Source organism: Bombyx mandarina, chromosome 03 (assembly GCF_030267445.1).
Source record: "Bombyx mandarina strain Sakado chromosome 03, ASM3026744v2".
In the NCBI taxonomy this organism is placed as follows: Eukaryota; Metazoa; Arthropoda; class Insecta; order Lepidoptera; family Bombycidae; genus Bombyx; species Bombyx mandarina.
Window position 1 is genome coordinate 14,730,263 of NC_143210.1, and position 23,998 is coordinate 14,754,260.

At 40.3% G+C, this 23,998-nt stretch overlaps 1 protein-coding gene across 1 annotated transcript in view; it reads left to right on the top strand.

The window, feature by feature from the left end:
* Window positions 1-23,998, top strand: part of LOC114241187 (uncharacterized) — a 476,778-nt gene that overhangs the window by 336,257 nt on the left and 116,523 nt on the right. The window lies entirely within an intron of this gene.

Below are 23,998 nucleotides of genomic sequence, written 5' to 3' on the forward strand. Positions count from 1 at the left end.
GGTTTTTTTTTTTTTTTTATTGCCTTTTTAGGCAAACGGGCATACGGCCCACCTGATGGTGAGTGGTTACCGTCGCCCATGGACTTCAGCAATGCCAGGGGCAGAGCCAAGCCGCTGCCTACCAAATCGGTATCGGTTTATCGGGTATATCGCGTTCCGACCCGGCAGGCTGGTTCTGGCCCAGCGGGGTATCCCGGAACACCAGCAGCACCGCCCGGGCGGCCTGGTAGGGCCGCCATACCGCGGAGACCGACGTCGTTGGTCGTCGACTATCGCCTCAACGACCCGACGGTCGGGCGTCCTCGGGGTGGCGCCGCGTGTCTGGTTGTAGTGTTGACCGCGGGAGCCCCCCTACTCTGTCCAGGTTCTGACCCCAGACGGAGATCGGACGTCGGGTGTAAGAGTGCAGGGGAGTCGTTTAGTGGGTGGGCCCTAAAATCCTTGGGCCCGCGATCTGCTCTCAAAACCTGCAGATCGTTAAGTCTCACATACCCCGCGCGCCCTCTAGGCGCGGGGACCTCGTAGGAGGTTCGGCCCTCGGCACGAAAAAAAAAAAAAGACCCTCCTCATCGTCCTATAAGGAACTACGCTCCAAAAAAAATTTGAAAAAATCGCTATCACTTAGAGATTTTTTCAAATTTTTTTTTTTCTTTCTTACGACGGACATAAATAATAAAAATCTTACGTCACGGACGTTTTTCTCGGTTAGGGTAACCCTCCGCATCGTCCTATAAGGAACTACGCTCCAAAAAAAGTTTGAAAAAATCTCTCACTTCTTTCTTACTGGTGACGCAGGTGAGCGTCACCTTAAACGTGAGCTGATGAGCTGAAAGGGAGCATATGAACTCTGCGGAGAATGAGCGGATACGAAAGGGTAGGTAGGAAAACGGGACTTACTTGGAGGCTGATGCTGGCACTATCACGGTCGTAGTGGTGTTCCTCTGCGATGGGTGGCACATACACCTTTTCACCGGTTCACACTCAACCTTTTACTTAATATATAACGAAAGGCGCGCGCGCACAATTTACTCAATATCGAACGAGCGTATCTCCGCGTGCCGTCATGTACCGCACTGTTATGAGAGGTGCGGGGTGCGTACGGGCGACGGCACCCGAGTTGAGCCGAACATTTACAAACGTCGCGCTGTCGCGCGAACATCCTGGGGCGGCCGGGGCTGAACTTCTTCATGTGCTGAATCCAGCGGCAACCTGGCTAACTTGAACACAGGTCTCCGCAGACTTCCATGCTTTGTGTCCAAATCCACGACTCTGATCACTCCATCCTTGCCGGGTAACGTGCGGATAATCCTTCCAAGTTTCCATTGCAGCGGGGGCTGATTGTCCTCTTTGATGAGGACGAGCTCTCCAACTTGAGGAGGTGAGGATGTGGAAAGCCATTTGGAGCGGGTTTGGAGGGTATGGAGATAGGATTTGGTCCACAGAGTCCAAAAACGCTGAGAGAGAGCTTGGATGAGCTGAAAACGCTTAAGAGCTGATAATGGCCTATCATCAAAAGATGGCTCAGGGAGAGCGGTGAGTGGACGGCCAATAAGAAAGTGGCCAGCTGTTAGTGGCTCAAAATCGGAGGGATCTGACGAAAGTGGGCAGAGAGGTCTAGAATTAAGTACTGCCTCGACTCGAGTTAAAAGTGTGGAAAATTCTTCAAACGTGAGGTGCTGTTCACCTATAACATGATAAAGTAACTTCTTAGTGCTCTTGACCGCAATTTCATGAAGGCCCCCGAACCAGGGTCCCGTGGGCGGTTGGAGCAGCCAAGTTATGTGCTGATTAGCGAGCCTATGCGTGATTGTGTCATTATTTTGCGCGAGAAAATCTTGTACCTCAATGAGATGATTCTTAGCTCCTACATAATTTGTGCCACAGTCAGAACGGATAAGAGTAGGAGTACCGCGACGCGATACAAACCGTTGCATTGCAGCAAGAAACGCTTCAGTGCTGAGTGACGAAACGAGTTCCAAGTGAACCGCCTTAGTAGATAAGCAAACAAAGACACAAAAGTATGCCTTCATGAGTTTGGCGTTACGTAAAGTACTAGATTTAATGAGAAACGGGCCAGCAAAATCTGTAGAGACCTGACTAAATACTGGCTGGGGTGTGACTCTGTCTGCGGGCAAATCAGCCATCAACGGAGCCCTGGCCTGAGCGCGATATCGGAAACATCTAATGCATTTGTACACGCGATGCCTGATGACACGATGTGCTGAGAGTATCCAGAACTGTTGACGGAGGATAGCGTGTAATGTGTCAGCCCCAGGATGACAGTTTATTCTGTGATAGTGGTCTATGATGAGATCAACTAGTGGGCTAGAGCTGGGCAGAACAAGAGGATGCTGAGCATCGTATCTTATTGGCGCATGAGTGAGGCGACCACCAACTCTCAAGAGATCATCTTTCATCAAGGGTGAAAGACGCTGAAGTCGAACTGTACAAATCTTGCCTGCCTGAAGACGGTAAATATCTTCCGCAAACTCATTGTGTTGAACAGAGCGAACCCAGAATAACAGAGCATCTCTACGTTCTCCAACTGTCAAGGGACCAGAGCGCCTGTCAGTTGAGTTGTGTCTACAATTGAAAATAAAGCGTTTTATGCAAGCTGTCACTCCAACGAGCTTGTCGAGAGAACTGAATCGAGTAAGCAAGTCAAGGTCGAGGTCAGGAACTGCTATATGAGCTGGTACTTTCTTGGGCTTCAGACCTGGTAATGCATGGTGGCCTAGAGCAGGAGGCATTTTGGGCCAGGTGTCAGGAGGCTCCTTCAGCCAGCTAGGAGACCACCAAAGATCATGAGCTGATAGTGACTGGGCAGATATTCCTCTGCTCGCACAGTCTGCAGGGTTCAGGTTTGTAGGAACATGTTTCCATGTGGAGGTGATTGGATTGGATGTTATCTTGGCAACCCTGTTAGCTTCAAAGACCTGAAGTCTATGAGGAGGGGTGTTTAGCCATGCTAGGACAATGGTACTGTCTGACCAGCATATGTGTTGCTTTATGGTAATATGGGACAACAATTGAGTCGAGACACGTATCATAAGCTGTGTTAAGAGACTTGCAGCAGATAACTCCATCTTGGGGATGGTAAGACGATTTTTAACGGGTGCGACTCGTGATTTAGCAATTACGAGGTATACGTTGACACATCTGTGCTCATCGAGTTCATGGAGATAAATAACGGCAGCAAAACCTGCCTCTGAGGCGTCTGCGAACCCGTGAAGCGTGTAAGTAGACTTAAGTTTGTTTGTACAAATAAGGCGAGGCAAGCGAAGGGTTGACAATTGGGGCAGATCTTGTGATATGCGGTTCCATTCTGTCTGCACTTCAACAGGGGTGTGTTCGTCCCATTCTAACTTTAGAAGCCACAGCTTCTGTAGGAGAAGCTTTGCGCGGAAGATAACAGGAGTAACCCAACCGTTAGGGTCATAAAGAGAGGCGACTGTGCTGAGGATTGAGCGTTTGGTAATTTGTTTTATTGAGGGGAGAGAAATACGATAAGTTAACTCATCCGATTGAGGAATCCACTGTATACCTAATACTTTTATGGAGTTGGAGTCTGGGCTAATGTCAAAGTTCTTGGGCATGTCACACTGATCATCGGGAAATCTTTCGAGAAGCTGAGGGCAGTTTGAGGTCCATTTACTGAGCTGAAAACCACCTAAGGCTAGTAAGTTAATCAAGTCGTTTTGGAGAGCTTGAGCCTTTACTACAGAATCGTGACCAGTGAGAATATCATCGACGAATATGGACTTGCGCAGCACTTGAGCAGCTGCAGGATAGCGATGACCTTCATCATCCGCTAATTGGATTAAAGTGCGTATAGCATGATATGGGCTTGATCTTAACCCGTATGTAACAGTGTTTAAGGCATATGTAAGCAGGGGCTGATCTGGCGAAGAGCGCCAGAGAATGAGCTGGTAACGCCTCTGATCGGGATGTATGAGTATGTTTCTGAACATCATACAAATGTCAGTGCTGAAAACTACGGGATGAGTTCTAAACGACAAGATAATATCGACAATGTCCTGTTGAAGAGCTGGACCAGTGTGTAAACAGTCATTTAGGCTGACACCATTTGAGCTTTTACAGCTACCATCAAAAACAGTGCGTAGCTTGTCTGATCCCGACTTGAAGATGCCATGATGAGGGATATAGAAGTGAGACTTATGAGCAAAAGTACTCGGGTGGCATGGGGACATGTGACCCAGCTTCTGATAATCTGCCATGAAGTCAATGTATTTCACACGGAGATATGGGTCAGCTTGTAACTTCTTTTCAAGATTAAGAAACCTACGCAATGCTATGGCATGGGTACTTCCTAACTCGGGCATATTATGTAAAAAGGGTAAAGTTACCGTATATTGACCTGAGGGTTTACGAGTAGTGGTAGTGCGGAATATTTCTTCACACTGATCTTGCAAAGGGGTAGTTTCAACATGAAGTTGGGGCTCTTCAGATTCCCAGAACTTCTCAAGGCTCTTGCGAATGTCATGTGTAGATACCTCGAGTTCTGGTTGTGCGCTGACAATGTGAGTCGATTCAGTTTTGCTTACAGGAGCAGTATACAAATCGTGTATGGGTCCTAACAATGCAAAATCAAATATCGTGCCGAAGGCTATTGGCCTGCCGGGCCCCAATGAGACTTTAGTCCCATCTAAAACCTGTCCGAGGATATCCGAGCCTAACAACAGATCAATTGGAGCTGGTGTATGGTATCCTTGATCAGCTAAGGGGATCGTTGACTGGTATACATATGTGATATATCCTGTACCTTCCCTAAAGGCAGATAACCGGTAACATGTTTTAAAATATGAGCTGTAGCCGTTATCGTAGGTGTTTCGCTATGAGTCGGTCGACATACAATTTTTATTGATGCCTTGGAGTACTGTGTGTGCTGATTTCCCACTCCCGAAATTTGTAAAGAAGTATTCTTTAGTGGTAGTTGTAAAGTTCGAGCCATGCGCTGAGTAATTAATGTTACCATACTGCCACAATCCAATAAGGCTCGTGCTCTTTGAAATTGACCATGAACATCTGCTATTTCTAAGGTGACAGTAGGCAATAATATGGGTGTATTAGGGTTGTGGTTTTCATGTTGTGCTGAAGTTATGGTTTGTGTTGATACCGTGGGACGAGTGTGTGTTGTATGGGTGTGCATGAGCCGAGCGTATTTCCCTTCCTGGTCGTGTTCGGTGATGGTAGATAGTCATTGGTTCCGGCGTGGTGATCGCGATTGATGTAGCGAAGAACCATGAGTTTGATACTCTTGGGGTGAGACTGGCCTATCTGCCTCTTTATACAACCAGGGCAAATGTGGTGAAGCCACTTGTGGTGTGTGTGATGGGCTCGGCGTATGCGAGGTCGCATGTGACGAGCGTGCCCGAGGACAATGAATAGGGCGCTGCCTAGGCTGCTCCCGTAAATTCAGGGGAAGGAGATGTGCAGATGACTTTGTTGGAGACGATGCGCCATGGCGGTGAAGTGAGGTGTGATGATTAGCACTTCCACATTCCTTACACACACCCGTGGTTTTGCACTCGTTTTCATAGTGCGGTCCTAGACAGCGTTGACAACGCTCGCGGGCTCTAATAAAGTCCCATCTACCCTGTATCGGCTGATCATTGTAGCGAGTACACGTAATTAGTTTGTGCCCTTTTGTATTGCAATATGGACAATATAAGTTATTATTTTGGGAGAGCTGAGTAGGATGAGCTGAGTTAATTTGCCATGGTGGGGCAGTAGTTCGGGGTAGATACTCTGGGCGGGAATTATTTGGGGTAAAGGGCCGACGCTGTTGATATTGTGTTTGTCGTGAAACTTGAAGGGGCTGAGAAGTGGGAGACTGCCTACGAGAAAAACCAGACTTTTGAGAAGGTTGATTGTATTGGGAGTATGTTGTATTAGACCATTCGGTCTCATTACAGCGCGCGTGTTCTTCTAAAAAAGAGATTAAATTTTTTAAAGTGGGTAAAGACTGACGCGACCCATGTCTACGCTCGAAGAGAGTGCGGAGCTCACCTTTGAGTTTTCGCACCACTATCGAGACAAAGATATAATCGCAGTCTTTCATGGGCAGATCTAGATTACTAAGGGCTGATTGCGCGGAAATCAAAGGTGTCAAAAAGAGTGTGCGGATATTAGAGCGTGAATGTATATTTGGGAGGCTCATTATGATGTCCACAAACCTATCAATCAGCACGCGGCGATTCTCGTAGCGCCTGGTTAAAATGTCCAAGGCAACGGAGAAATTCTCATTAGTAATTTTGAGATGAGACACCATACCAAGCGCTTCGCCCGATAGGCATGAAAACAAATAATGGAGTTTGACAGAATCTGAGAGAGTGAGCATATCATCCGTGAGACTTTTAAAAATTGTGATAAATGAAGGCCAATCTTCGACCTTTGAGCTGAACTTGGGGAGGGCAATTTTAGGCAAAACAGTCGTCAGCGTACTAGAAGTTGAGGGTTGAGAGCTGGGTGAGGAAGCAGGCTTCGAGTTTATTTTTTCCCATGCTACTAAGATGTCATGGTAGTCAGCAATCGAGGTCTCATAATTTTTTGTGTACATTTTTTCCTGCTCCTCTGAGAGATCCTCGTCACCGAGGATCTCATAATATACATCTTCTAGTTTAGATTTATTGGTATCCAATCTAGGCAAGCGAGCAGACAAATCGGCCATATCATATTTTATTCTGTCCCCAGCCAGTATGGACAAGGCAATTTCCTTTAATAATGTTATGAATTTTGTTGCTTCTCGAAAAATAGCTGCCTGAGATTTCGACGGCATTGATAACAATATATGGACTTAACTAAACAAAGATGAAGAGAAAAAAAAAAAAGACAAGAAAAAAAAAAGTGTGTTCTAAAAAAAAAAAAAAAAAATTATAATAAAAAGGCAAAATGGGGCACCCTGTATACTGAACCTACCCTGTGTAATGATAATGTGAATGAAAACAATTTTTTTTTTTTCAAAAATCTTTTGACCTTCTGTTCTACACCGAACTATGGCAAAAATCAAAGTTACAGTTGATTTACTGTTGTGAACTGTACTGTGGCGCGCAAGCACCTAAATATCGTAGGAATTGTAAGTACCCAAAAGTATGTAATTACAATAAAAGTTAAAGTATAATGAAATGACACAAATCACGATACGCTTTGACAACAAATGAAAAAAGTCATCAATGTTCCACACTTTTAAAAATCAAACTAATGTACTAATGAGGTCTATATGATTAGAAATATATTTAGATAGGTATATATAATATTCATTCGGTGAGCCGAGACGATAAGTTCCTACTTGTTTACGTTCTTCGTTTTAACTTTTAATAATAACTTTTTATTGTTGTGGGTAAAATGGAATGAAGTGATTGTATAATGGGCAGACAATTTTTATACTTTTGCCGTGCTAGTAATTATTATAAACAACGAAATGAAGATATTATTATAGTAAATAAGTTTTAGAGTTAAATAATGGGCTGATTATAACCGATTGAAACCTACAAAAGGGCCAATATTTTTTTTTTTTTTTGAGCCGTTTGTATATCAAAATTTGGGTGGGTCTATGGAGGGCAATGGATTGTATCCAAAGGATTTAGGGTTCAAAGCTCGAAGGACCAGAAAATGGTGACGCAGGTGAGCGTCACCTTAAACGTGAGCTGATGAGCTGAAAGGGAGCATATGAACTCTGCGGAGAATGAGCGGATACGAAAGGGTAGGTAGGAAAACGGGACTTACTTGGAGGCTGATGCTGGCACTATCACGGTCGTAGTGGTGTTCCTCTGCGATGGGTGGCACATACACCTTTTCACCGGTTCACACTCAACCTTTTACTTAATATATAACGAAAGGCGCGCGCGCACAATTTACTCAATATCGAACGAGCGTATCTCCGCGTGCCGTCATGTACCGCACTGTTATGAGAGCTGCGGGGTGCGTACGGGCGACGGCACCCGAGTTGAGCCGAACATTTACAAACGTCGCGCTGTCGCGCGAACACTTACGAAGCACATAAATAATAAAAATCTTACGTCACGGACGTTTTTCTCGGTTAGGGTAACCCTCCGCATCGTCCTATAAGGAACTACGCTCCAAACAAAATTTGAAAAAATCGCTATCACTTCTTTCTTACGACGCACATAAATAATAAAAATCTTACGTCACGGACGTTTTTCTCGGTTAGGGTAACCCTCCGCATCGTCCTATAAGGAACTACGCTCCAAACAAAATTTGAAAAAATCGCTATCACTTCTTTCTTACGACGCACATAAATAATAAAAATCTTACGTCACGGACGTTTTTCTCGGTTAGGGTAACCCTCCGCATCGTCCTATAAGGAACTACGCTCCAAACAAAATTTGAAAAAATCGCTATCATTTCTTTCTTACGACGCACATAAATAATAAAAATCTTACGTCACGGACGTTTTTCTCGGTTAGGGTAACCCTCCGCATCATCCTATAAGGAACTACGCTCCAAAAAAAATTTGAAAAAATCGCTATCACTTCTTTCTTACGACGCACATAAATAATAAAAATCTTACGTCACGGACGTTTTTCTCGGTTAGGGTACCCCTCCGCATCGTCCCATAAGGAACTTCGCTCCAAAATATTTTGAAAAAATCGCTATCACTTCTCTCTTACGACGCGGCACAAACGGCTCAGCCAAGCGTGTTCATTACTCGCTAGCACACAGGTTTGTTAGCTGTCGTACGCTTACCGCCTGACGATCATCTAATCATTTGATCAACAGCCTCGGATACTGATTTCTATGTACACAAATCCTTGATTAAATTAGCGGCCTAATTACTATATTATATTTATTGCTATTTTTAATACTGATAGCAATAATGAAAAGTGTTTAAATCGCTTCTTTAACATATAATTTCAATATAATATACCTCATGGTCCACAAGATATTAAGCTGTTACTGGTTTTAGGCCGAAATGTATGATTGATTTTTAATCACTATCAATATGTAATCACTGGTTTTTGGTGGTAGGACCTCTTGTGAAGTCCGCGCGGGCAGGTACCACCGCTCTGCTTATTTCTGCCGTGAAGCAGTAATGCGTTTCGGTTTACTTGAGACCTTACAACTTATATATCAAGGTGGGTGGCGCATTTACGTTGTAGATGTCTATGGGCTCCAGTAACCACTTAACACCAGGTGGGCTGTGAGCTCGTCCATCCAACTAAGCAATAAAAAAAAATCAATTAATTTTAGTTTCCACTCGACTGAAGGCTCTATCGCGTTTTTGTTTATTGCTATCTCGTTCATCACAGATTTGGATTATCCGAACTCACTTCACGAAAAAAAAACACCCTGTATATACGATAAAACGCTTCGGAAACGTTCCGTACGTGCGTTGATATATGCGATGAGCGCTGCTTCACGAAAAAAAACACGACTTTCATAAGTTTCATTACGCGAACCGAATACGAAACGATCGCTTATCTAACAAGAGAAGCATTCGTGGTTTTATTTTAAGTTCGTACGTAAACAAGATTTGAGGGCGCTTCGAGAACTTTCCGTTTGCAAATGTACATGATTTTCGCGTTCCTTGCTCATTAAACGACATAGATCAAGTTATTTGTTTAGTTTCCGCTAGTCTATACTTCTACACTAATATTATAAAGAGGAAAGATTTGTTTGTTTGTTTGTATTGAATAGGCTCCGAAACTACTGAACCGATTTTAAAAATTCTTTCACGGTTTCTAAGCTACACTATTCCCGAGTGACACAGGCTATATTATTTTTTGAAAAAATTAGCGATCCTTACTAAAACTCCAATAATGTAACCCAAGGTATAAAAAAATTTTCTAAAATATTCTTTACATCGCGTGCCCAGCGAAAACTATTGATGATAGAATAAAATAATGTACTACGACTTTGTAGAACACATTATTTACAAAAAGTGTTCCGACAACACATGTCTAACTACTACAGTTATGCCATAATAAGTGGCATTTTATTTTAAAGAATAAAACAACGTCAAATATCGTTGAAAAATTTGTTAAAGACCCGAGCGGAGCCGGAGCGGGCCACTAGTCGTAGATATAATTAAAATTCATTTGAATCTCTCAAGATGGACGGACAAGTCGTCCGTGACCACAGTAACTGACATGACAATAAAAAGCCGAAATTAATGGCAAAAGTAGTTTTAATTAGAACTAAAGCCATTCAGCTTCACGGCATGGTGTTTTAAATAGCCACAACAGAATGTCCAATTACCTATTTATTTGATCAACCATTAGTTTACTTTCATCATTACCTCTCAAATCTCATGTGATGACGGAAAGGTCGTTCTTGAATGTAGTTTATCTACAGGTTTTTAGATGTACTCTAAAAAGGTGTTGGTTTGGTCTGAGTTCACTTATTGTCTCATACGTTTATTTCCGAAACCCGTATCACCGAAGCTATTCTAGATCTGAGACTGTCTAATGTTCAACGTGTTATTTGTAACATGCATTCTGCTATTAGATATCATATCAATTTACTTGCTATAAATGTCTAAATCATGCGGATTCTGTTCAGTGAAAAGATTTAGTGAGTCTAATAGTAAGTTAATGAATAGATGTTGAATACAAATCACCAAGCAACCAGGTCCCTCCTTAAGGAGGGCAACGGTACGAGCTTGCAGGTGAGCTTCTTGAAGGATGGTAATCGTAATCTTGACATCCTTCCTATTGGCAAACAGTTGAAACTTATATCGTAAACGGCTTAGCAAAGATTTGACTCAGAATCAATCAAAAACAAAGAACTTTTGGAACCTTAGAAGCATCGAGCTTCACACAGAGTTTTAAAAAGCAACAGACTCTACATTTTCCGTGCGTCTACGTATTTTATGAGGCAGTTAAACAAATTGATGTAGTGTCTCTACCGTGCTGCAGTGCGGTATAAATCCAACTTTAACTTAGTTTCAACTTAGACTCGTGTTAGGAACGCCTGAGTACTTAAGTTAAATATTAAAGTCATATATCGGTGCTACGGCTAAGTCGATAGTACATTGATAGCCTTTAGTAAGAAATCTTACCCAACAATCTTGTCTGAATGATAGTATAAGAAATTTTAACATAAAATCAAAATTTGAATATTAGAAAGTCGTAGTTTGTAATTGGTTTAGCGTTTCTCTGAATACATTTATGATTTCCTGTGTCCCAGTTTTCAAGGTTGATATTAAACTTATTTGAATAGCAATTGTTTGATGGTAGGCAGCGGCTTGGCTCTGCCCCTGGCATTGCTGAATTCCATGGGCGACGGTAACCACTCACCGTCAGGTAGGGATGGGCCGTATGCTCATCTGCCTACAAGGGCAATAAAAAAAGCGTTATTTCAATGTAACTAAGATCTGGGCTTGATATTCTAAGATGACGTATCTGATTGCAGCGTTGACTGCGCTAGCCCTTCCCATAGTTCCTGATTCTATCCCGACGGACGTTCGGGTCAGAAGTTCAGGGGAAAGGCTTAACAAGTCGCTTCAATACACCTGGAATCTCATTGGGGATAAGTCCCGCCTAAGTTACGGTTAGATGTCTGTATTTTCTAGTTACCGTTAAATAAAAATTCCAGTTCATCCCTTCAACGCTGATATAGAATACAATCAAAACTGCTATGTCAATTCGAAACGACGTCAATCAGTAAAAACAAAAATCGGTCACGTATGGACGATTGACTCTGCGCCTCACCGGACATTGCTACAATTACTGTCGAGCTGCAAAACGGTTGCTAGTTGCATCGTGCCGTCGCAATGTTCTATGCCCGACTACAATATTATTTTCACATAACGTACTAGTAATGTAGTAGTAATGAGTTGCTCGCTCCGGGCATTTCAATATTGTAATAACTGTAACGGTATAATACTCATTGTAAAAATGAATATTTAAAAATAATTTAATATTAAAAAAAGACATGCCCGCTGAGTTTCTTGCCAATTCTTCCCAGGACGGAGGCTAGTTTTTGTGAATTGGCGGTAGTTCTTTTTGACGTTCAACAAGTATGTACTGGACTTTTTGGCGGGAACGCGAGGCGTGAAGTTGTGTGATTTGTTTTATTTTGTCTATTTGGTGTTTCTTCAGATTTAAATGTGTAATAATGGTGGTTTATTAACTGTTTAATATCTATGAAAATTGCACAAATGTGGGAAAATGAAAGAAAGCCGCTGGACGTCACTTCTCGGGATCCTCCAAAAAGTCTCAGTAAATGACCACCATTTTACTGGGATTATATTTCATCCCATATCATCTCATCTCATTTCATTTGATTTCATCCCAGTTGATTAATGTCTCAAATTAATCATCTTCATTTCATTTCATCATTTTTCATCAAAATAAGAGTATAAATTAAAATAAGACATGACTTAGAGGTCTTAGTTACCAGGTCATAAAATACCTAAAATATGATTGTACGAGCTCACAGCCCATCTGGTGTTAAGTGGTTATCGGAGCTTATAAACAAATATAGCGTAAATGGCGCCAGCCACCTTGAGATATGAGTTCTAAGGTCTCAGTATAGTTACAATGGCTGCCCCACCTCTCAATATTACTTTGCGAACACTTACCGCTGACAGCCATTTCAATCAGTAATCGTTGTATTGGTGCTTATCAATTTATCATTTTATTGATACTGACAACAAATTGTCACAACTGTTGCCCACTGACAACATGAATGTCAAATACATGAGGCTAAAGTAAACATACAGAAATGATAATAATATACATAGTCAGGTCATAAATTCTGTCACATGTTTAATGTAAAATAATTGAAACAAGTTTATTCATTATGTAACCATTCATATACCAAAATGAACTTAATAAAACATAGATTCTTATGACACTAAAGTTTATTCAAAATGACCTCCGTGATTTTGAATACAGGCCTTCAATCTGCGCGGCCAGTCGTCTATCGCAGCACGAACGAGGTCCATGTCAATATCGGCGGCTGCCTTAATCAAGGATGTCTTGAGTGACTCCAAATTGGGATGAGGCTTGAGCACGCCTTTTCCTCCAAGTGTTGCCATATCTTGTAATCTAACGGATTCAAATCTGGACTGGAGGAGGGCCAGTCTTCGTGCCCGATGAAGTCGATTTCACGCGCCGGCAGCCAGTCTTGTGTGCTCTTCGCTCTATGAACTGGCGCCGAATCTTGTTGGAATACCCAGTGCCTGTTATTGAACATGATATGAGAAACAGGTACCAAAAGGTTCGTCAGGACTGCATTTACATACACACATACACAACTGCATTCGTTTTTACACCTTTCTCACAAAAATGTACCTCTGTTAAGCCCCAATAAGAAACTCCCAACCATACCATGAGCGAGGATGGAAAATGATCTCGTTGGACACGCGGAATACGGTTGCTCGCTTCTTCATTACTGTGTGCGTACACCTTATCATTTTTTTTGTTGTAGCTCTCTTCTACGGTAAAAAATTTTTCATCCGAAAAAAGAATTTCCCGATATTTTTTTCTCGCGTACCGCTTCAACAAAGCGCGGCATCTCTTCAGTCTCAGGTCCATTAGACGAGCATTCAAACGATTTCCTGTTTTTCTTCGATATGCCCGAAGCCCTAAGTCTTTATTTAACACCCTTTTCACCGTGGTTCTGCTTAACCCCATCGGAAGAGCCAACAGTTTCTGCTTACGTTTGGGATTTCTTTGAATTCGCGCCTTCACAGCTTTTATCACTGCTGGAGTCCTAACAGACCGAGGGCGACCACTTCTTGACCTGTCATCTACACAAGAGTCTTCATTGTATCGTTTGATGGTACGATAAACGAATCTTTTGGTTATATTCAAATTTTTCAGTATGTTAAAAATGTGAATTGGCGCGTAACCGCAACGATGCAACGCAATAACTGCCACACGGTCTTCTTTAAGCGTCCACTCCATATTTAAAAATTAGTAAAATTCTAAATGTCTACTATTTTTATTTTCATGAACAATTCGAAATTCGGGTTCAATAAACTTTTTTGTGGCCAGCATTCTAAAAGAAAAGTTTTTACTGTGTGACAATACTTATGACCTGACTAGGTATATGTATAAGTATATACATAAGAAAAAACCCATTGTGCAGCTAAATTAAGCAAAAAAGTGTAGCAGCCCCCGTAGGGTCAGAACACCCTACCATCTAAACGATAGGTTAATGATTTTTATAAAATGTCAAACCTTAATAGTCGAGTGACATTTGTAAATGAAAACAGGGTTCGATAATAAGGTGAACAGTATTATCCGGGGGGCATAGAACCCACGCGTTGGGTGGTCTTTGCAAAACCTAACCATCTAAAAAACTCAAAAAATAATATTGCGATTGATAAAAAAATCGAAAATCCAAGATAAGTAACGTTGGACTTACAAAAATACATAAACAAAAACCCTAAGCATTAAAGCTCTGCTGAAAATTGTATAATACGGAACCATCTCAATTTAAATTTGGCTCACAATTAAAGGTCCGCACTTGTATTGACACATGGTGTTGATTGTGTAGCCTAGCTATTGATAAACTGATGCCAGATAATTTTGAAATCATTACGGATAAAGTTATAATCTTGAGATGAGAGATTTTTCGATTTCCCATAGATATATTTCCCAGTGAAATTAAATTACAGTCGCCGTGCTCAGCAATAAAATATATAAAAAACTGAAAAGTTAAAATTAAATAGTGCCTCGACTTCGAAGCTTTCGATAAAATGAAAACTTATTTATTCTGAAAGCGCTACCTAATAGTAATTTATATCAAGAGCTGAAGACAGCTTCATTTAGCTAAGTGGAACTTAAAAGGATTGGGATTGCATTTGAAAAGCTGTTAAAAACTGATCGTTGCTTGTCGAAGCCTCTTCTAGATTTGGGATTCCGCCGAGCGACCTGATTTTTTTTACATTCAGTATGTTTTTGCCTTAATCTGTCTCTTTGATATAGCTCATGATGGATCGTGTGGATAGTTTGCCCCAGCTGATGCTCTCATCGCATTTATTATGAGCAGCTATTACTGTTTCTAAATTCAAGGTTGGAATAGCCAATCATCCAAATGCTCAATCCTGTCAGCGATGTATTATTATGTGTAGTTATGTGCCAAACGACTGCCAATCCAATACAATAATGTCGTGTGATAAGAATTAATCAAACGCGAATTTTAAAGATTGGCCTTAATGTCATTGGGGGTATGATAAGCCCACAAATGTGGGCACCAATGGATGATTAGACGGTTGTTTAGAAATTTGCTTTATTTTCAACGCAGTAAGATGTTTTACATGGAAATGCTAAAGCTATTTTGTCTGGTCTATGATTTAGGAGGCAGTGTCTAGACTTTTAGGCGCCTTACCGCGAGAGCTGCCAGTTGTGTATAGCGGAGAAGATCTTACATCAATACTTGGTTAGATAGTACAAGGTCTTCACACCAAAATGCTTTGCAAATTACCCCCTAACCTCAACATATGCGGTCTGTCCACGTCACTCAACGCTGGTACCAGTCGTCTCAGAGAACTAATGAGAATTCTAAGGGTTAAGTTTTGTTTAACTTGGGGCTTGTCAAGTAAATGAAAGGCAGATAACTATGCGAGAAAACTATTTGCTATTGTTTTTGTTGTGACAGATAATTTTTTGTACTCATTACGTTAATGATACTTTAAATGATGTAACAATGATACAACACTGATTTGATTGATTCCTTAAAGAATGGCTATGATTTATTCAGAGGAAAATGTTCCAAAATCTTGCATGTTGTTCTATTTGTTCGTGTTCTTTGATTCTGCTGTTATAGCTTTTTTTTTTATAGCCTGGAGCTGAATCTCTTACGAGATCCCCACGTTAGAATGGGATATGTGCGACTACTCCCGCTGAAGTGGGAATCACTAAAGTTGAAAGATGGTATATTACTTTAAGCGTCCCGGTAAATGACTCTCCTGCACTTTTCGCCCGAGTGTCCAAACTTCATCCAGGACAAAACTAATGCCGCTGATGCTCCTGAATACTGGTGTTTCGGGATACTGTAGGTACTAGAAAAAAATTAGCTCACGGCGATACACCGCCAAATGGCTGCTTTTTAATTGCCACGCCGCCTTTGCTCCTGGGCAAACGCGTAACAAAATCATTTGGATTCAACTGTAAAGAAATTTACGGTGATATTTACTTTTTAATTTTTGTAACTAAAACAACAATGATTTCCCCATCAACAATCTGCAGTTACGGTACCATTAAACTTCGTTAGCTGTACGATGACCAAATCAGAACATTATTAATCATTTCTTTAGATAAGTTTGATTTATAAGTTTGTTATGTCTAAAAAAGAAAAAAGTAGGCAGCGACTTGGCTCTGCTTCTTCTGGCATTACTGAAGTCCACGGGCGACGGTAACCACTCTCTATCAGGTGGGCCGTATGCTCATATGCCTGCAATGGCAATTTTTTTTTTATTAATAATGGCTTCCACTAGATCTGATACCCGCTCACTATTTGCAGCAGAATCATATATTGCTCTTAGCGTGACAGTTAAAAAGTTGTAAGTTGTGTTGTAAGTAAAAGTTGTCGTGGTACACCAGATAGGAACCAAGTTCCTTATTATAAAAATATTAATTTTAAGTTCTATTCGAGGTATAAAGAAAATAAAACTGGAGGCTTCGCAACAACCCACGGTCATTCGGTAACGTGCGAACTTATTGTGGTACACTTCATTCACGGTTGTTTACATAAGGGTTAGGTAGTGTATTGCGCAAACGAACGCTCTGAGATCTCGGTCATAGAATGATAAAAAAAAATCTTCTTTTTTGGACGTTATTACAAGGTTAAGTCCTACACTCTGTGCATTACTAATTTGTACGTTATTACAAAGTTAAGTCGTACACTGTGTGCATTACTAATAAAAATCTTACGTTACGGACGTTTTTTCCCGGTTAGGGTACCCCTCGGCATCGTCCCATAAGGAACTTCGTTCCAAAATGTGTTGTTCAATTTTCAAGTTAATAAATGAAAGTAGTTTAAAATAAACTAGCTTATCTGTGAATATTTGATACGTCTCAGTAGGAAGTAATAAAACTTAATGGCCTCCCAGTGCGCCCAAGGAAGTCGCGACCGGTCGGCGCCGCGTGCCTTCTTGCCTGCGCAACAGATGCTTTTTGTATAATTTACTTTCAAAAACCCATTCGAGATCATGACAAAATTGACAAGACCCAAAACTCTTGTTGCTAAACTACTTCACATGTATGAGGAATGTTTGAAAGGAACGTCATTAGCACCTCTATTAGATGAGATCCAACAATAGCTGCTCGTATGTGAACAAAATTAAAGAACAATGCAGAAAAGTGGCGTATTTCAGTATGATACCTCTTCCTCCGTGCGTCGTATTCCTCAGTTCTGAGGGTCGTGACCTTTACTGACCTCTTTTGTTAGGACCATGTTCCTCCATTCACTCCTGTCCTCCGCGCAGTGGATAGCGACATAGTATGATACAAGCCATTCCAAAAACGTCTCTGCCATACCTTGTTGACTGAGAAGCTGCGTAGATCTTGTAAGCTTGTAGTTACATCCTGCTAGGCATCACCATCACACAAGTCATTAGATGAAATCTCGCGCGCCCGTATCATTACCTAGTATGTCAGAAACATTTAAACAACTGCCAACACCATTTGTGCAAATTTTCAACTCAACTGGTCGTATGAGACACAAAAGATCTCGCAAATTAGAAGATCTTACATATAAATACATAAAGCTGCTTCCAGACTACGCTATACTATAGCGCCATATAGTATAGCAGCGTATTCTTAGCCAATAATATAATAATATAGTATAGTACAATGTAAACGTGTCCACAACAATGTATGGCGCGCGATATTGTTGTGCTATGAGCTATATACTATATGCTATTATATTATAGCGTAGTCTGAAAGCAGCTTAAAGAATGACAAAATAAATTATAGCTCTGAGAATATACTGATTTTCATTATTTAAAAATGTCACGAGCCGTTATAAGGTTTTTCTAATACTTAAAATAGGTATGTTGTATTTTTTAGTAAGCCTCCTCCTAATTCCACGCTTGATAATTGATTCGTCGTAAGCGCATTAAGGTCAGCACCAAAATACTGTCTGTAAATAGTTAGTACGATTATTACGATTGAGATTTTAATCATTTATCATTTACGTATTCGTGTCTGTACTTCTGTTACTGCTCATCATTAGTTGGTTCTTTGACGTAGCTGGCCCAAATACTTAATATATTACATATGTACCTACATACTTATAATTAAAAAAATTCTCAACTGAAAACAGAACATTAAAACAGAATTATTAAAATGATGAAAACAGAATTATTAAAATGATTTTATAATTTTGATTTCAAAATTATTAAAATGATGTTAGTGTTCCTGTGCTGTAAAAGCTTTCTGAAATGTATTTCTGGTCACAATCGTCAACTTTATTGTGACGATTAGTATTTGGAATCTGAGCTTAATGTCGGGGACCATACTTCGATAGTTGTTTCTGGCACTCACAATACAAGAGCTTTACGCCGATAAGTGAAGAACTCCTTAATTATTTTTAATCTTTGGAAATTAGAAATAAATTAAAACATTAATAATATAAAACACAATACAAATCAAAAAGTACTAAATGCATGTCAAACTTGACTCGATGGTTTTCGAGAGAATCCACAGAAACTCTATCATCTTCGATAAAATAAATGAATAAGCTCAGACACATTTTAATGAGTTTTGCGTTATCTTCACGGATGCTTGACAAGGGTCACCAGTCATGGAACTTGTAGGGTGACCACGCTACATCTATACTAATATATAAATCTACAGTGGTTTTTACGGATGTCCCACTATAACTACTGAACCGTGCATCCGATTGACTTGAAACTTGGTATCCATGTAGAAAATACATGTACTTAATGGATAGGCTAATATTTATATGAGTGTTGAACTCCCTAATAATAATGACAATAAATATTAATGTTAATTTTAAACGCCCAGCGAAGCGGGCGAGTACGGCTAGTTTCTTATAATACAAGCTTAAAGTCGTTGAGTATCAAAGGTTGAACTTAAAAATTCCATTTTCGTAGTAACTACTCGTATAGAAGATAAGGCCACCAAAGCATTGATAAGATCCGTAACTCAACGGAATGAACAAAAGGGGTATCATGAGGAGCTCTTCAACAAGTTTAGTAAATATGGGGACCTGTACTCTAGTTGCTACTAGCGTTGGGACTAGTAGCCTGCATCAGCACCAAGAGTGCCGTATCTAAGAAGTCAATGGTAGTTATCTTATCGTATTGCTGTTATGAAGACGTGTTCCGACTTCAAATATCTACGGATTATTTTACAAAACATTCCTCACATCATGTGGTGCTTCAATAGATCACCTAAGGAAATAACATAGTAGAGTTTGGAGGAAACTTATGAAGAAGCAGACGCTTGAGGAAATATAGATTGTGTTTGGGCGTATGCAAAATTAGAAGAACTCCACTTGCAGTTCATTGGGTAGTACCTGATTAGAAAGTTCGTGGTACCATAACGGACTAATAATACGAAAGGAAATTATATTTTCCAGAATGTTAGAAAATGGTATTGTTCGGAACTTATACATATATAAGCTTATCCTGAAAAATATTGCTAGAGCAATTCAGGTTTTCACAGAACGAATACGTAGCAACCGCTACACGGTGTAATGCGAAATAATCTAAATTTCAAACCGAAATGCATGTTTTCTTTGTAAAATAAGGTAAAGTTATTTACCACTACCGGAGGATAACTACACATGGTAATAGTATAAGTACAACGGAGTCGCATACCCGTACCTTTTCATTATCTTTTAAAGATTTCCCTAATTACGTAGTTGACAAATGGAACTTCTAGGTACGGTGACCACGATGGTAAAAAATATATTTAAGTATTTTTTATCGGTAGGCAGTGGCTTGGCTCTGCCCCTGGCATTGCTGAAGTCCATGACGACGGTAACCACTCACCATCAGGTGGGCCGTATGCTCGTCTGCCTACAAGGGCAATAAAAAATAAAAATAAAAAACATGTTTTTTTTGCTCTGTATCTAAATACAGATTACTAAATAGATTTATCGAATGGGGTGCTTCAATATTCCCTTATTACTGAAATTTAATGAAAAAAAATATTAAATTTATTACACGTTTTTGTCCCGCGAATACATCAAAGGAGATCCACCACGAAACTGAGGGTCAATTGATTCAGAGGCATTCTCTAACGAGTACGGAAAAGGGGGTTCTATTCATATTTGTGCGACCGAACGATCCTTAGAAATTATAAATGCACGCCATAATAGTCGATTTGGCTCGAGTTTAAAGGTCGAATTCCTTTGAAGCCGGTTGTGGTATCCCAAATTTTTGGCTGTAGTACGTTTGGTCGGGACACGTTTTGCATTTTAATGCTGTCCGAAGATAAAAACTCAAGGGTTTCAGACCTTTATCGTGTTGTGAGGGTCGGAAGACGGACGCACCTCGTTGTGGCGCTGATCACTCTTACTTGCCTTTAATTAACGATTTCCATTGATCTCGGAAGTGTGTTGCGACCTTAAATAGGTTTTAAATGTGAGTTGCCTGTTTTCTTTGCGTTTTGAATGAAAAAAATCACAATTTCTTTGAATAGATCGTGTTCTTTTGTCGCCATTACAACGAGTATACGTCAGTCATGAATGTTAGCAATGCCAGGGAAGCAGCCACCCGGATGGCTACTGCCTACTAAAGCTCGGTTGGTTGACATTGTACTGCTATGAATCATGGGTATTGATGAAATTTGAAATGAATCTAATTTAGAGATAATTACTTGTACTTTATAATTAAACTATTATTTTCAATGTACGCGGTCACGGACCAAAATTGAAACATCGGAAGTAATATAATATAAAAGTAGCTTTAATTATTTGAGCGACTCGCCAAAACTGAAAAAAATACTATTTGAACTTTCAGATGAGAGTTATGGTATGTTCGCTTTAACTTGAAGGGTGGGACATCCCTTGCACCGAATGATATGTAATTGAGCTTAAAGACGATGCTTGTGAAGCTTACGGGCTTCGGTAACCGCCTAACTGTAGACGGGCTAAGAGGTCACCGGTAAAGTAATAAACTTGTTATAAAAGCTAATTTTTGTTTTAATGATTTTTTTTATGATGGGTAGTTTAACGAGCCCATGGCCTAACTGGTTTTGAGTGGCTATGAAACAACGACGTAATAGACACAGACGGAGATTAGCAACGTAAATACCCCCACCGACCTTTAGATATGAGTTCTAGATCTCATTTTTAAGTATTTAAAAAAAAATAAAAAAAAATAATAGTTAAAAAAAAACAAAAAAAACATGGTTTATATAAAATTCAACTGTATGTACAGCCTGTATTTTAGTTTTTTTTAACTATTATTTATTTTTAATTTTTTAGTTAAATTTTCTATAAAAGCGTATTTATAAAACTATTAAGTACTTTAACATCAATTCCTGCCTTATCGACTATAGATAAAAATTATATATATTGGCAAAAATCTTATTTTGCAAATTGAATAATGGAATAATCTTATCAAATTAGTGTATTGTCATTGGTCCTCGATAAATATACAAAGTTTGAATGAAATCTGGCCGTTTAAAGTGGGTCAAAATCGCGTCTAAAGGAGTCAGTTACAAACATACAAACAAGTGAAGCTAATATAAAGCGTGTAAAAATAATTATCGTTGGCGGCTCGTTGTACAACCTCTATAGTTAGGAAGTACCTTAGGGAGTACCGGATGTATCTGGCCTATTTCTGTCGCGAAGCAGTTACACATTCGGATGCGGCAGCTCTAACTTATTGATTAAGGTTCACTAATTATTATTACCCCTGAAATTGCAAATTTTAATCACGCAATTTCCTCAGCGTAGTATTTAATTTTCTAAGGTGTAAAATTATCAAATGGCAAATTAGATAACGTAATTGGTCGGTGGCAGCGTTCAATGCTTAATGTTTGTGGTCTCCAATAACCATCAAATACCAAGCACGTGTGAGCATCATCTGTCTACCTTCAATAAAAAAAACAAAAGCTGGACGAACATTTTGCGTCCTCAAAAGCCCTTATCAAATTAACATTTCGCAGGTTTTAAACTTTTATAGTGAGCCCATTTAGTCCTGTCCGGCGTGCGGTCTCGCTACGCCGAATCTCGTCACCAACTTTTTAATCAAACCAATTACGTGAGCTTCGCTACAAAATTTTATTTTTGCTCGACGCGTAACAACTCACACGCTCGAACGTGAATTAATGATTTTGTACGTTTTTTAATAAAAAATTCTTGATCCTGTTACAATTCAACAATTTTTTATCGCGTTGATTTCATTACGAATGATTTTCAAGTGTAGTGAGATTTTACTTGCAAACAAACAAGTCTTTCCTATTTGTACACTCTTGACAGAGTGATCGTGGTCATGCGTCAGTCGGATCCTGCGATACCGATGCTCTCGCGATGCGACGCCATGTGGCACGGTGTTTCGCAGAGTGAAAGCAATCGTTTATGTTGAACTGAGTCACAGATTTTATGAGGTCGGTCCATCGTGTTGGAGATCGTCCGCGAGATCTTTTGTCCTCGACTTTCCCTTGCACCACCAGCCGCTCAATGGAGTCCTCATTACGAGTGATGTGCCCAAAGAACTTGAGGATTCGTATTTGGACTGTAGACAGATAGTCTCTCCTTGATGTTGAGCTCTTTCAGGATCGAGACGTTGGTACGGTGCGCGGTCCACGGAATTCTGAGGAGAACAGAACAGGGAACAAACAAGTTGGCTTTGGAAAAACGATGAAGGGGAGATCTTCCACCGAGCGAGCGCTATTGCTGGGTGGACCGACACCGATGCTCTGAACTTATGAACGTGCAAACTTATCTTGAAATGCCGCAACCGCGGTTCAAATGTTTATAGTATTTCTTTTATTTTTATGGCTGCCACTACAATAAGCACTGTTTGATAATCAGCTAATGGACAAAGCTTATCATCCCATCCCGTTATTTGTTATCTTTGATTTTAAGACGCCACAGACACAACAGCCTACCCTACAATTTAACAGTGAAGTCTCCATCGAAATGGTACAATGGCTGTCGCAACGGAGTCAGTGTCCTGATATTAGTAATCAACCTATCCCCCTGAAATGCTGTCCCGAGCTTGTTGCGAACTGTCATGCCCTAGCCACCGTCTAACAGGCGTCTCCCGTAAAACCGAGTGCATTCTCTCCCGTGAAGCATTCTCCCGCTCCGGTCTGAAGGGCGATATAGGTGCAAGACAATGCAACAGTGCGTCTGTCGTTTTAGAAGTTTAGGAACGCGTACTATATCTAAATGATAATTAGAATACTCGAATTCACCGCTGAGAAGCGGTACTGATTTGTTATGACTTCAGTGCCAATCATTATAAATTACCCCACGTCTCAAACCGGCCGCCTGTCTGCCTGTGAATAAACTAAATCCAGTATCGACAATATTGACACCACTCAAACGTCAATTTAAAACGTATGCATAACAAACGTGTACAGGGTCGTGACGCGGTAAAGCGAACTCCTGAATTATTTATATGACGTGTTTTGTAACGCTCTGACTGCGAATAGTAGATGTAGCGTTGTAGAGCAGACAGAGGTGTACCGGACAAATTTACGCAAATGTTTATCTAATAAATTAAACTGTCATTCGCCTGGGTAATTTTTGAAGAGAAACTTTTTTAAGCGCGTTGAGAGTAAAATTTTACTTGCGATAGATTCTTTACGGCTAGAGAGAAAAGATACAATTTAGGACGTGCGAGAGTGAGAAAGTAGACAGAGCGTCTCGTGAACCACTCGACCGTGCAGAGAGGGAAAGGAAAAAGTGAGCTAGGTCGTTTCACTTGTACACAGCGCTACCTAAAAATGAAGAAAACCACAATACTACTCAGGGTATAAAAAGTTTCACTTATTTCACATGTACCAAGTTGTAGACGCACCATTTATTTAATTCTCTGTAGCAGTTACAATTATATTTTTAGGTATTGTGTATT